We start from the raw sequence: 9,786 nt of genomic DNA, 5'->3' as shown, positions 1-9,786 counted from the left end.
GGTGAGGATAGGTAAGACACCTAAAAAACTAGCTAGCATTTGTTGCCCTTAACACGGAGAAACTAAAGCAGATACCTTAAAAGCAACTGAGGCCAATAGGAAAAGGGGACCAGAAACTAGAGAAAAGGTTAGATCAAAAAGAATTAACCTAGAAGGTAACACACACGCACAGGAAATCAATGTGAGTTAATGCCCTGTGTAGCTATCCTTATCTCAACCAGCAAAAACCCTTGTTCCTTCCTATTATAGCTTATACTCTCTCTACAACAAAATTAGAAATAAGGGCAAAATAGTTTCTGCTGGGTATTGAGGGGTTGGGGGGGAGAGGGAGGGGGCGGAGTGGGTGGTAAGGGAGGGGATGGGGGCAGGGGGGAGAAATGACCCAAGCCTTGTATGCACATATGAATAATAAAAAAAATGTGCATAGCCAACACCCCCTGCTACATGTAAAGTAATAATCAATAAATACACAAGTTGTTGGACAAGTATGGGGAAAAAATTAAATCGTGGCTACCAACCATCTCTAACCTTGTTCCTCCCTCTACTCTGCCCCTGGTCACAATAACTATTTTACTAATTTTTGGCCTGTACATTCTCAATCTGCTGTAAAGTTTGTTTCTTCAAGGTTGTAGACAATTAATCTCCAGATGGTGATAAAAGCAGAGTTGCACATACCAAAGACCCTCTCCTGGTACTAAGGACACCTTGACAGACCTCCCACCATCTCAGAGGAGGCCCTGACTCTCTCTCAGCCCAAAGCAGTCAGACAGAGCAGACACCCCTTTTCCTGACAGAAGTCAGGATTACCTCTGGAGACAGGGGAATACAAAGGGACAAATGTAAGGGAAAATAAAATAACAAAAATGTACCTGGGGATGTAAATATAAAGGGACAAATGATAGAAGTAACTTTGTCTTAGATAAAATGAACAACCAAAAACATACAATGGAGAATAGACAGCCTCTTCAACAAATGTTACTGGGAAAACTGGATATCTGCCTGCAGAAAACTGAAACTAGATCCATGCCTATCAAGTCAAAATGGATCAAGAACCTTAATATCGAACCCGAAACTCTGAAGTTAGTACAGGAAAGAGTGGGGAATACTCTGGAGGCAATAGGAATAGGCAAGGACTTCCTCAGTAGAACTCCAGCAGCCCAGCAACTAAGAGAATGGATGGACAAATGGGACTACGCCAAATTAAAAAGCTTCTGCACAACAAAAGAAATGGTCTCTAAATTGAAGAGACCACCCACAAAGTGGGAGAATATATTCTCTGGCTATATATCAAAGGACTGATAACCAGAATGTATAGGAAGCTCAAAAAACTAAACTCTCCCAAAATCAATGAACCAATAAAGAAATGGGCAACTGAACTAAACAGAACTTCTTCAAAAGAAGAAATCCAAATGGCCAAAAAACACAGGAAAGAAGGCTCACCATCCCTGGCCATAAAGGAAATGCAAAGCAAAACCACACTAAGATTCCACCTCACCCTTGTTAGAATGACTGTCATCAAGAACACCACCACCAACAAATGTTGGCAAGGATGCAGGGAAAAAGGAACCTTCATACACTGCTGGTGGGAATGTAAGCTAGTATAACCACTTTGGCAAACAATATGGAGGCTTCTTTAAAAACTAAACATAGACCTGACATATGATCCAGCAATCCCACTCCTAGGGATATACCAAAAGAATGTGACTCAGGTTATTCCAGAAGCACCTGCACACCCATGTTTATTGCAGCACTATTCCCAATAGCCAAATTACGGAAACAGCCAAGATGCCCCACTACCAACGAATAGATTAAGAAAATGTAGTATTTATACACAATGGAACTTGACTCAGTCACAAAGAATGAAATTTTGTCATTTGCAAGTAAATGGATGGAACTGGAGAACATCTTCTTAAGCCAAGTTAGCCAGGCTCAGAAGGCCAAAAAATTGTACGTTCTCCCTCACATGCGGACTTTAGACCTAAAACAAATGCAGTAATATTATTGGACATGGGTCACACACCAAGGGGAGAACACATACAGGAGGAATAGGGAAGGGTAGGAAACCCAAAACTTGAAAGTGTTTGAAGTACCCACTGTAGAGGAGCTAATATAGTAATCTTAAACTGATAGAGGCCACTATGGGAAGGTGACCTTGAAGTAGTGAAGACGTCTGGTAGAGATGAACCAATTTGGGTTGTAATACGCATGTTCATGGAAGCAATGGTAGGAATCTCTCTGTATATCTATGCTTATCTCAAACTAGCAAAAATGCTGTCTTTCTTATTATCTCTTATGTCTTCTCATCAACAAATTTGGAGAAGAGGGCAGAACAGGTTCTGCCTGGAAGCGAGGGGGTGGGGGGAAGAGGAGAGATGGCCCAAAAAATGTATGCATATATGAATAAATGAATAAATAAACCAAAAAAGGGACAAATCAAAAAAAAAGATAAAGTGAACAGGAAGATTGTCTCAAAGCAGGCCTTAAGACATGAGAAATTGCTAATTAAGCCTTAAAATGAGTCCAGGGCTAAGATAACAAGGCCCCATGTGGAGACAATTGCCCATTCCCGCCTTCCTTTGTCTCCTCCTATAAACAAACTTTCCAAAACAAACTCCCCTGGTGTTCCTATCTAAACAACCCCAGGTCTCTAACCCAGCACGGGCCCACCTATTAACAACTAACATATTCCTTATAACCTGATGTCCTGCACTGCCTTTTAAGAATCCCATGAATCCACTATTAGGAGCCCAGAATTTTGAGTGTGAGCTCATCTGGGGCTGCTGGAGTAAAATTAAATCTGAGTTCTCCTACTTCTCTGAGTGTTACTTGGTTTCTCATTCTGACAGTATTTCCTCAACAAAAGGAGACAGAAAGACATACTTAAAAGCAAAACATTTAGGGAGACATGAAAAAATAGCTTCTTACGCAGGTGCTGAGGCACAAAAAACTTTCCCAAAATAAACAAACAAACAAAAAAACCCACCAAAATAATGAGTAATAGTCATAAAATATAGGTGATAAACTCAAGGACAAGATGGACTAACGAGGCCCTCTTGGAATGTCCAGTCTGATAAGGATGGAGGCAACTAGATGGTCAGGCTTGACCAAAAGTTAACTAATACTAGCTAAGATTGAAGAAAAAAAATATAAATAAAAGGGGGAAATTGTGAGAATCAACTAAAGTCGGGTCTTTTCTGTCAAAGGACTTAATGTATAACTATCATTGTGTAGCAGCTAGCTAACCTCCCTACATGCTTTGTGAAATGTTGCTTGGCCCTGCAAGTTCTTGCAGTCACAGAACTGATTATCACCTGATGTCCTAATCTCAAACTGCTTGCTTACCATCTTAAAGTTTCATTCCTTTGAGTATGTCAACTCTTCCTCTAACTACGTTAGGGAAAATGTCAGCCCCTGTCTCCTATCTGCAGGGGACTTTGAGAAATCACTCTCTTACTGAGCTGTAAACCATGAGTAATTACTCTCTCACTAAATTGTAAAATGTCACTGAGTCAGTCAGAAAACCTCATCCTTATCCCAAACAATAGTCAATTAGGAAGACTGTGAACCCTGTTCATCAGGGTAAGGTGCAGACTTGCATGAGAGAAAAACTGAGCAGACTTCCCGCTCAGTGTCTTCCACCTATCAGACTATGGTCTGTGGCTACACCCTTCTACAGAAGTAAGACTTCTTTTTGTCTTGCTGAGCGACTCCCGAGTGTTTTTTGATCACCATTTGGGAATGACACTTCTAACACAATCATCAGGAAAACAAATACAATAAATGCTGGCAAGGATGCGGGAATTGGGGGGTATTTATGTTACCTCCATTCTACTGTTGGTGGGAATGTAAGTTAGTGCAACTACTATGGAAGTCAGTATGGAGGTTCCTCAAAAAACTAAAAGTAGAGCTACCATATGATGCTGCTATACCACTCTTGGGTGTACATCTGAAGGAATATAAGCCTGCATACAATAGAGATACCTGCAGACTCATGTTTACAGCAGCACTAGTCACAATACCAAGTCATGGTATCAGCTTAGTTGCCCATCAATGGATGAATGGATAAAGAAAATGTAGTACATATACACACTAGAATATTATTCAGTCATAAAGAAGAATGAAATTATGTCCTTTGTAGAAAAATGGATGGAACTAGAGATCATCATGTTAAGCCAAATAAGCCAGACACAGAAAGAGAAACTCTGCTTGTTTTCTTTCATATGTAGAATCTATACCTAAAAAAAGAAACACATGAACATAATGGGAGACTACTTGGTGAGGGAAATGGAACTGGGACAACTAATGGGAGGTGGGATGGAGGAAAAGAGAATGGGAATAGGATAGAAGTACATTATATGTACTTATGAAAGTCATAATTAAATGGCATAAAATTTATAAGAAAGCTAAAAAAGGGGATTTGGGAGAGTAAGAAAAAGTAATGAAAGGAGTGAATATGTTTCAAGTCCATTATATGCATGCATGGAAATATCAAAATGACATCTCTCACTTTATACAATGAATATAAGCAAATAAAACAATAAAGGAAATAAAATTGGACTCCCAGGAAAAAAAGAAACAGTGTATCCCATGGTGAAAAAAATGAGCGGTTGAAAAAGACACAGAAAACAAATGAATAAAGAACAAAATGTCAAATAAAATTTTGGTAATTAAAAACTTCCTTGCTGGAAAAATGGGTAATATAATTTTAAACAACTCATTGGACACAGGTAGATAGGGTATTGATATCACAGACAATCATTGAAAGAAATTGTACAGAATTTTAGTAAAATATTAAAGAGATTAAAGAGACTTAGGATGGAGTAAGCAAAGTAAAGTACATGACACCAGCATCCCAGAGGGAGGAAATTGAGCAAATTAAGAGAAATGGCTTTTCTTTTCCCATAATAAAGACATGTTTCACTATATTCATGAAACATACCTGGACATGTCATAGCACAGCTAAATAATGATGACAGCACAGATCTGAATAGCAGAAAGAAAAGCAGATGTCAGAGCAGACTTAGGTCAACAACTTGTAGAAAGCTACAAGTACATGCTGAGAGAAAATAACTAACATCTGAGAGGAACATTCCCAGCCAAGCTATCATTTAAGATAAGGCTGTAGTAGACACATAGGTGGACTGCCCAGAATCTCCTTCAAGGACAGAGGTGATGCTTTAGTTTCTGAGAAAGCAGTGAGCAACCAGTGGTCATCCATTAACTCCTTCAGGTATTACCCGAGCTGCAGAGAGCTGCCTTCCCTAAGGTCACAGACTTCAGATGGGCCATATACAGTAGTGATCAGGAGAGTGTACAAAAGTCTGACTCATTCTGCTGGAAGGGGAATAACTTTGGTGGGCTGTGTTACCATCAGAGCTCCCCTTGGGATCTGAGGGAGCTTTGGTTGGGCTTGCATCAAGGTTATGCAAGCACACACTGGCCTCCTTCTGTCCCTTCCTCAAGTCTTGATCCTGAGTAAGTGTCCTGCACACTAAGTTCCACCTGAGAGTCAGATTCCTGCAGAATCCATTCTGAAAATAAAGACATTTTAAACCACAAATGTAAGAGTGTTTTCACCAGTGACTCCACTTCAAAGAAACACGGAAGGAACGTGCTCTAGAAAGATTTCTGAAAGTGATCACAGAAAGATAATCTAAGATGCAAGAGGCAATGGTGATGGAACAACTATAGCAAACATAGGTAAATGAAAACAGAGACTGCATATGAGTTCTAATATGCATGCTTGGGATTAAAGTAAACAGGATAGAATTATATTGTGCAGTCATGCATCACTCAGATTATGAGAGTATCCCACGGAAGCAACCCATGAAAGTCATGGGTTGCTTCACTGGCTCAGTCAATGAAGGATTTGTAATCCCTGAGCCACAGCTTTTGCCTTAAACTGAGACATAACCCAGGATGAACTAGCAAGGCACATCTTTTGATGCTGATCCTGGGAGACAGAGAAAGAAAGTGTGATGTTTCCTCAAGTGTTGTTTGTTTTGGTGACTCAAAATAGTTGTACCCATCCAGAATAAAAACTTTGAATGCTGAAGGAGCCATGTGACTTTTCCTGGTGATCATTAGAAACAAACCCATTTCACTAAGCCACTGAATTCAACATGGTAGTTAATTCTGCTCCATAACGCCAATGTTTTAAATGTGAAATAGTTATCCAAATTTTTTCATCACTACTGATTTCCTAAATATCTTTTCTGAGAAGTAATTTTAGCATTTCTCATCTATTAGGTTAATCTTATTGTGCTGTGGGTGTTTTGCATTTTTAAATTCAAAGTTAAACAGGAAGATTAATCAAATAACCCAACCATAAAAGCTCTCCTGCAAGCTCCTCAGCTAAGATTGTGATCTGTAGTGGCTGACATAGGATTTTTTTGTCTTTATTTTTTTAATTGTTTATTCATTTATTCATATGTGTATACATTGTTTGGGCAATCTCTCCCCCCTGCCCCCCACCTCCTTTCCCCTCTCCCCCAACCCCTCACTTACAGGCAGAACCTGTTCTGCCCTCTTCTCCAAATTTATTGAAGAGAAAACAAAAGAGATAATAAGAAAAACACAGCATTTTTGCTACCTTGAGATAAAGATAGCTATACAGACAGATTCCTAGCATTGCTTCCATGAACATGTGTATTACAACCCAAATTGGTTCATCTCTACCAGACCTCTTCACTACTTCCCAGACACCTTCCCATAGTGGCCTCTATCAGTTTAAGATTACTTTATTAGCTCCTCTACAGTGGGCACAGCAAACACTTTCAAGTTTTAAGTTTCCTTCCCTTTCCTTATTCCTCCTGTACACATTCTTCCCTTAGCATGTGACCCATGTTCAATAATATTACTGCATTTGTTTTAGGTCTATAATCCTTCTGAGCCTGGCTAACTTGGCTTAAGATGATGTTCTCCAGCTCCATCCATTTACTTGCGAATGACAAAATTTCATTCTTCTTCATGGTTGAGTAAAATTCCATTGTGTATAAATACCACATTTTCTTAATCCATTCATCAGTAGTGGGACATCTTGGCTGTTTCCATAACTTGGCTATTGTGAATAGTGTTGCAGTAAACATAGGTGTGTAGGTGCGTATGGAATAACCTGAGTCGCATTCCTTTGGGTATATCCCTAGGAGTGGGATTGCTGGATCATATGACAGATCTATGGGGTTTTTTTTAAGAAGCCTCCATATTGTTTGCCAAAGTGGTTGTATTAGCTTACATTCCCACCAGAAGTATATGAGGGTTCCTTTTTCCCCATATCCTTGTTAACATTTTTTGTTGGTGGTGTTTTTGATGATAGCTATTCTAACAGGGGTGAAGTTTGCAATTTTAGTGTAGTTTTGATTTGCATTTCCTTTATAGCCAGAGATGGTGAGCATTTTTTCATGTGTTTTTTGGCCATTTGGATTTCTTCCTTTGAAGAAGTTCTGTTTAGTTCAGTTGCCCAATTCTTTATAAGTTCATTGATTTGGGGAGAGTTTAATTTTTTGAGCTCCCTGTATATTTTGGTTATCAGTCCCTTGTATGATGTATAGCCAGTGAATATTTTCTCCCACTCTGTGGGCGGTCTCTTCAGTTTAGAGACCATTTCTTTTCTTGTGCAGAAGCTTTTTAATTTGATGTAGTCCCATTTGTCCATCCTTTCTCTTAGTTGCTGGGCTGCTGGAGTTCTACTGAGGAAGTCCTTGCCTATTCTTATTGCCTCCAGAGTATTCCCTACTCTTTCCTGTACTAACTTCAGAGTTTCAGGTCTGATATTAAGGTCCTTAATCCAGTTTGAGTTGATACTAGTAGAGGATGAAAAGTATAGATCTAGTTTCAGGTTTCTGCAGGCAGATAACCACTTTTCCCAGCAATATTTGTTGAAGAGGCTGTATATTCTCCATCGTATGTTTTTGGCTCCTTCTGACATAACACTTTTGAGCACTGGAGTTTGGGGGGTGCACAGAGTGTGTACTTTCATTGGAACAGAGGAATCACTTTAGCACCAAGTCCCCAAGCTGGATTTAAAGTTAGTCAGAACCATGAATTTCTCCTGTTGTTAGGACTGCCAGTGTGCTGTTGTTATTGAGCTTGTTTGTGCTCTCTGTCTTACCTAATTATTGTAACATCAGCTCTCTGCTCTGGCCAGGAGCCATTGTGGAAGTTGTGAATGACTTTGATTTTTTTCCTCTGTGCTGCCTTTCCAATTCTGCATGCTGTTTATGGTCCTGCCATGTCTGTATTAATTCCAAACATTCTCACACTTTCATTCCTCTTCATATAGTTTCTCCTCTGTTTTCCTGAATCTTCATTAGCAGAGTCATGGGAAAGGTACTTCTAATTCAACCATCTTGGCCCGTATCCTCCAAATGAATTTTTATCTTACTTATTGAGATTTTTAATTTCCAAGATTTCTGATAGACTTCTTTTCAAAATCTCTATCTCTTTGTTGAATTTCTCATTTATATTCTGCTTTGTCTTAGATATTTCATTTAATTATTTATGTGTATTCTCTTGGATTTCATTGAGATTTTTAAAAGCAATTTTTGAATTCTTTATCAGGCATTTCATCCACTTTCATATCTTTGGTACTTGTTACTAAAGAGTTACAAACTTCAGGAGGTGTCGCATTACCTTGCCTTTCATACTTCTTATGTTTTGATGTTGAGATTTGCACAGTAGTTGGAACAGATATGTTTATTGCTTTCATGGGATTGCCTTCTTACTAAGCAGTTTTCTCCTGGTGATGTATCATAGTGTATCAGTTTGTTCTGCAAAATTGAGTTTATTGCCATCTGGATACTAGTATAATCTCCATGAAGCTTCTTTTTCTACAATTAGCATGTTTGGATACCCTGCATACTGTATGAGAGTTGGATAGAGCCACTCTCTTATCAAATCATTCAAAAAGGGGAACCCTCTAACAATTCAGGTACATTTAGTTAAGACAGTGGAATATCTGGATATACTAGTGACTCTAGCATTTCAGGTAATGTGGGATTCCAAGCACTGATGACATTATTGAATATGGGTCTGTTACTGGAAAGTGTTTAATGTTACTGGCTGCTCCAGTAGTGGAGAAGGATCTGAAGCGCTTGTTCTCTGATTATGTAGTGTTGCAGTTTCAGGTGCTTCACAGGGGAGATGTAGGCAAGAACCACAGCATCCCCTCTGTGGCACAGCATCCATTCAATCTTGTCAGCAATGCATGATCAAACAAGGTGAGTGTGACCAATGCAGAGGACTCATTGGGTGGCAGCAAAACTCTTGTTATTTCTCTATTGTTTGCATGTCTGCCGAGAAGCAGGACTTCAGACCTACCCCAACTGTTCAGTCCCAGGAAAAGTCTATGATTGGACACTTTTCACTCATCCCCCCATTTCTTTGAGTTGAACTGTCTGTCAGTGTTTGAGTGGGAGTTGATTATGACTGAAACTGGTAAAACTCTACTCAGCTGGGTGGGAGGTATACCTCAGTGGCAGAGCACCAACTCAATTTGTAGAGAGCCCTGCATTAGATTCCCAGCACAGAAAAACAAAAACAAGAACACCACCAATAAAAGAACAACAATAGAAAAAAAGAAGAAAGGAATAAGAAAGTAAAATGGCAGAAAAGAATTAAAAATGAAAAGTAGAAAAAAGAGAAAATTCCTCTGAGCTGAGGTGTTTTGAAGCAGTTTGCTGGAGCAGGCACCAGGATGAATCTTTAGGCTGAAGAGCAGTGGAACCATCAGGTTCTAGACTGGATGAGGGGCTGTTCTTAGAGGACAGGCTCCCCTAACCCCTAGCT

The sequence above is a fragment of the Castor canadensis genome, chromosome X (genome assembly GCF_047511655.1).
Source record: "Castor canadensis chromosome X, mCasCan1.hap1v2, whole genome shotgun sequence".
Taxonomy (NCBI): Eukaryota; Metazoa; Chordata; class Mammalia; order Rodentia; family Castoridae; genus Castor; species Castor canadensis.
The sequence above is the reverse complement of the archived record's forward strand: the minus strand, read 5'-3'. Positions refer to the sequence as shown.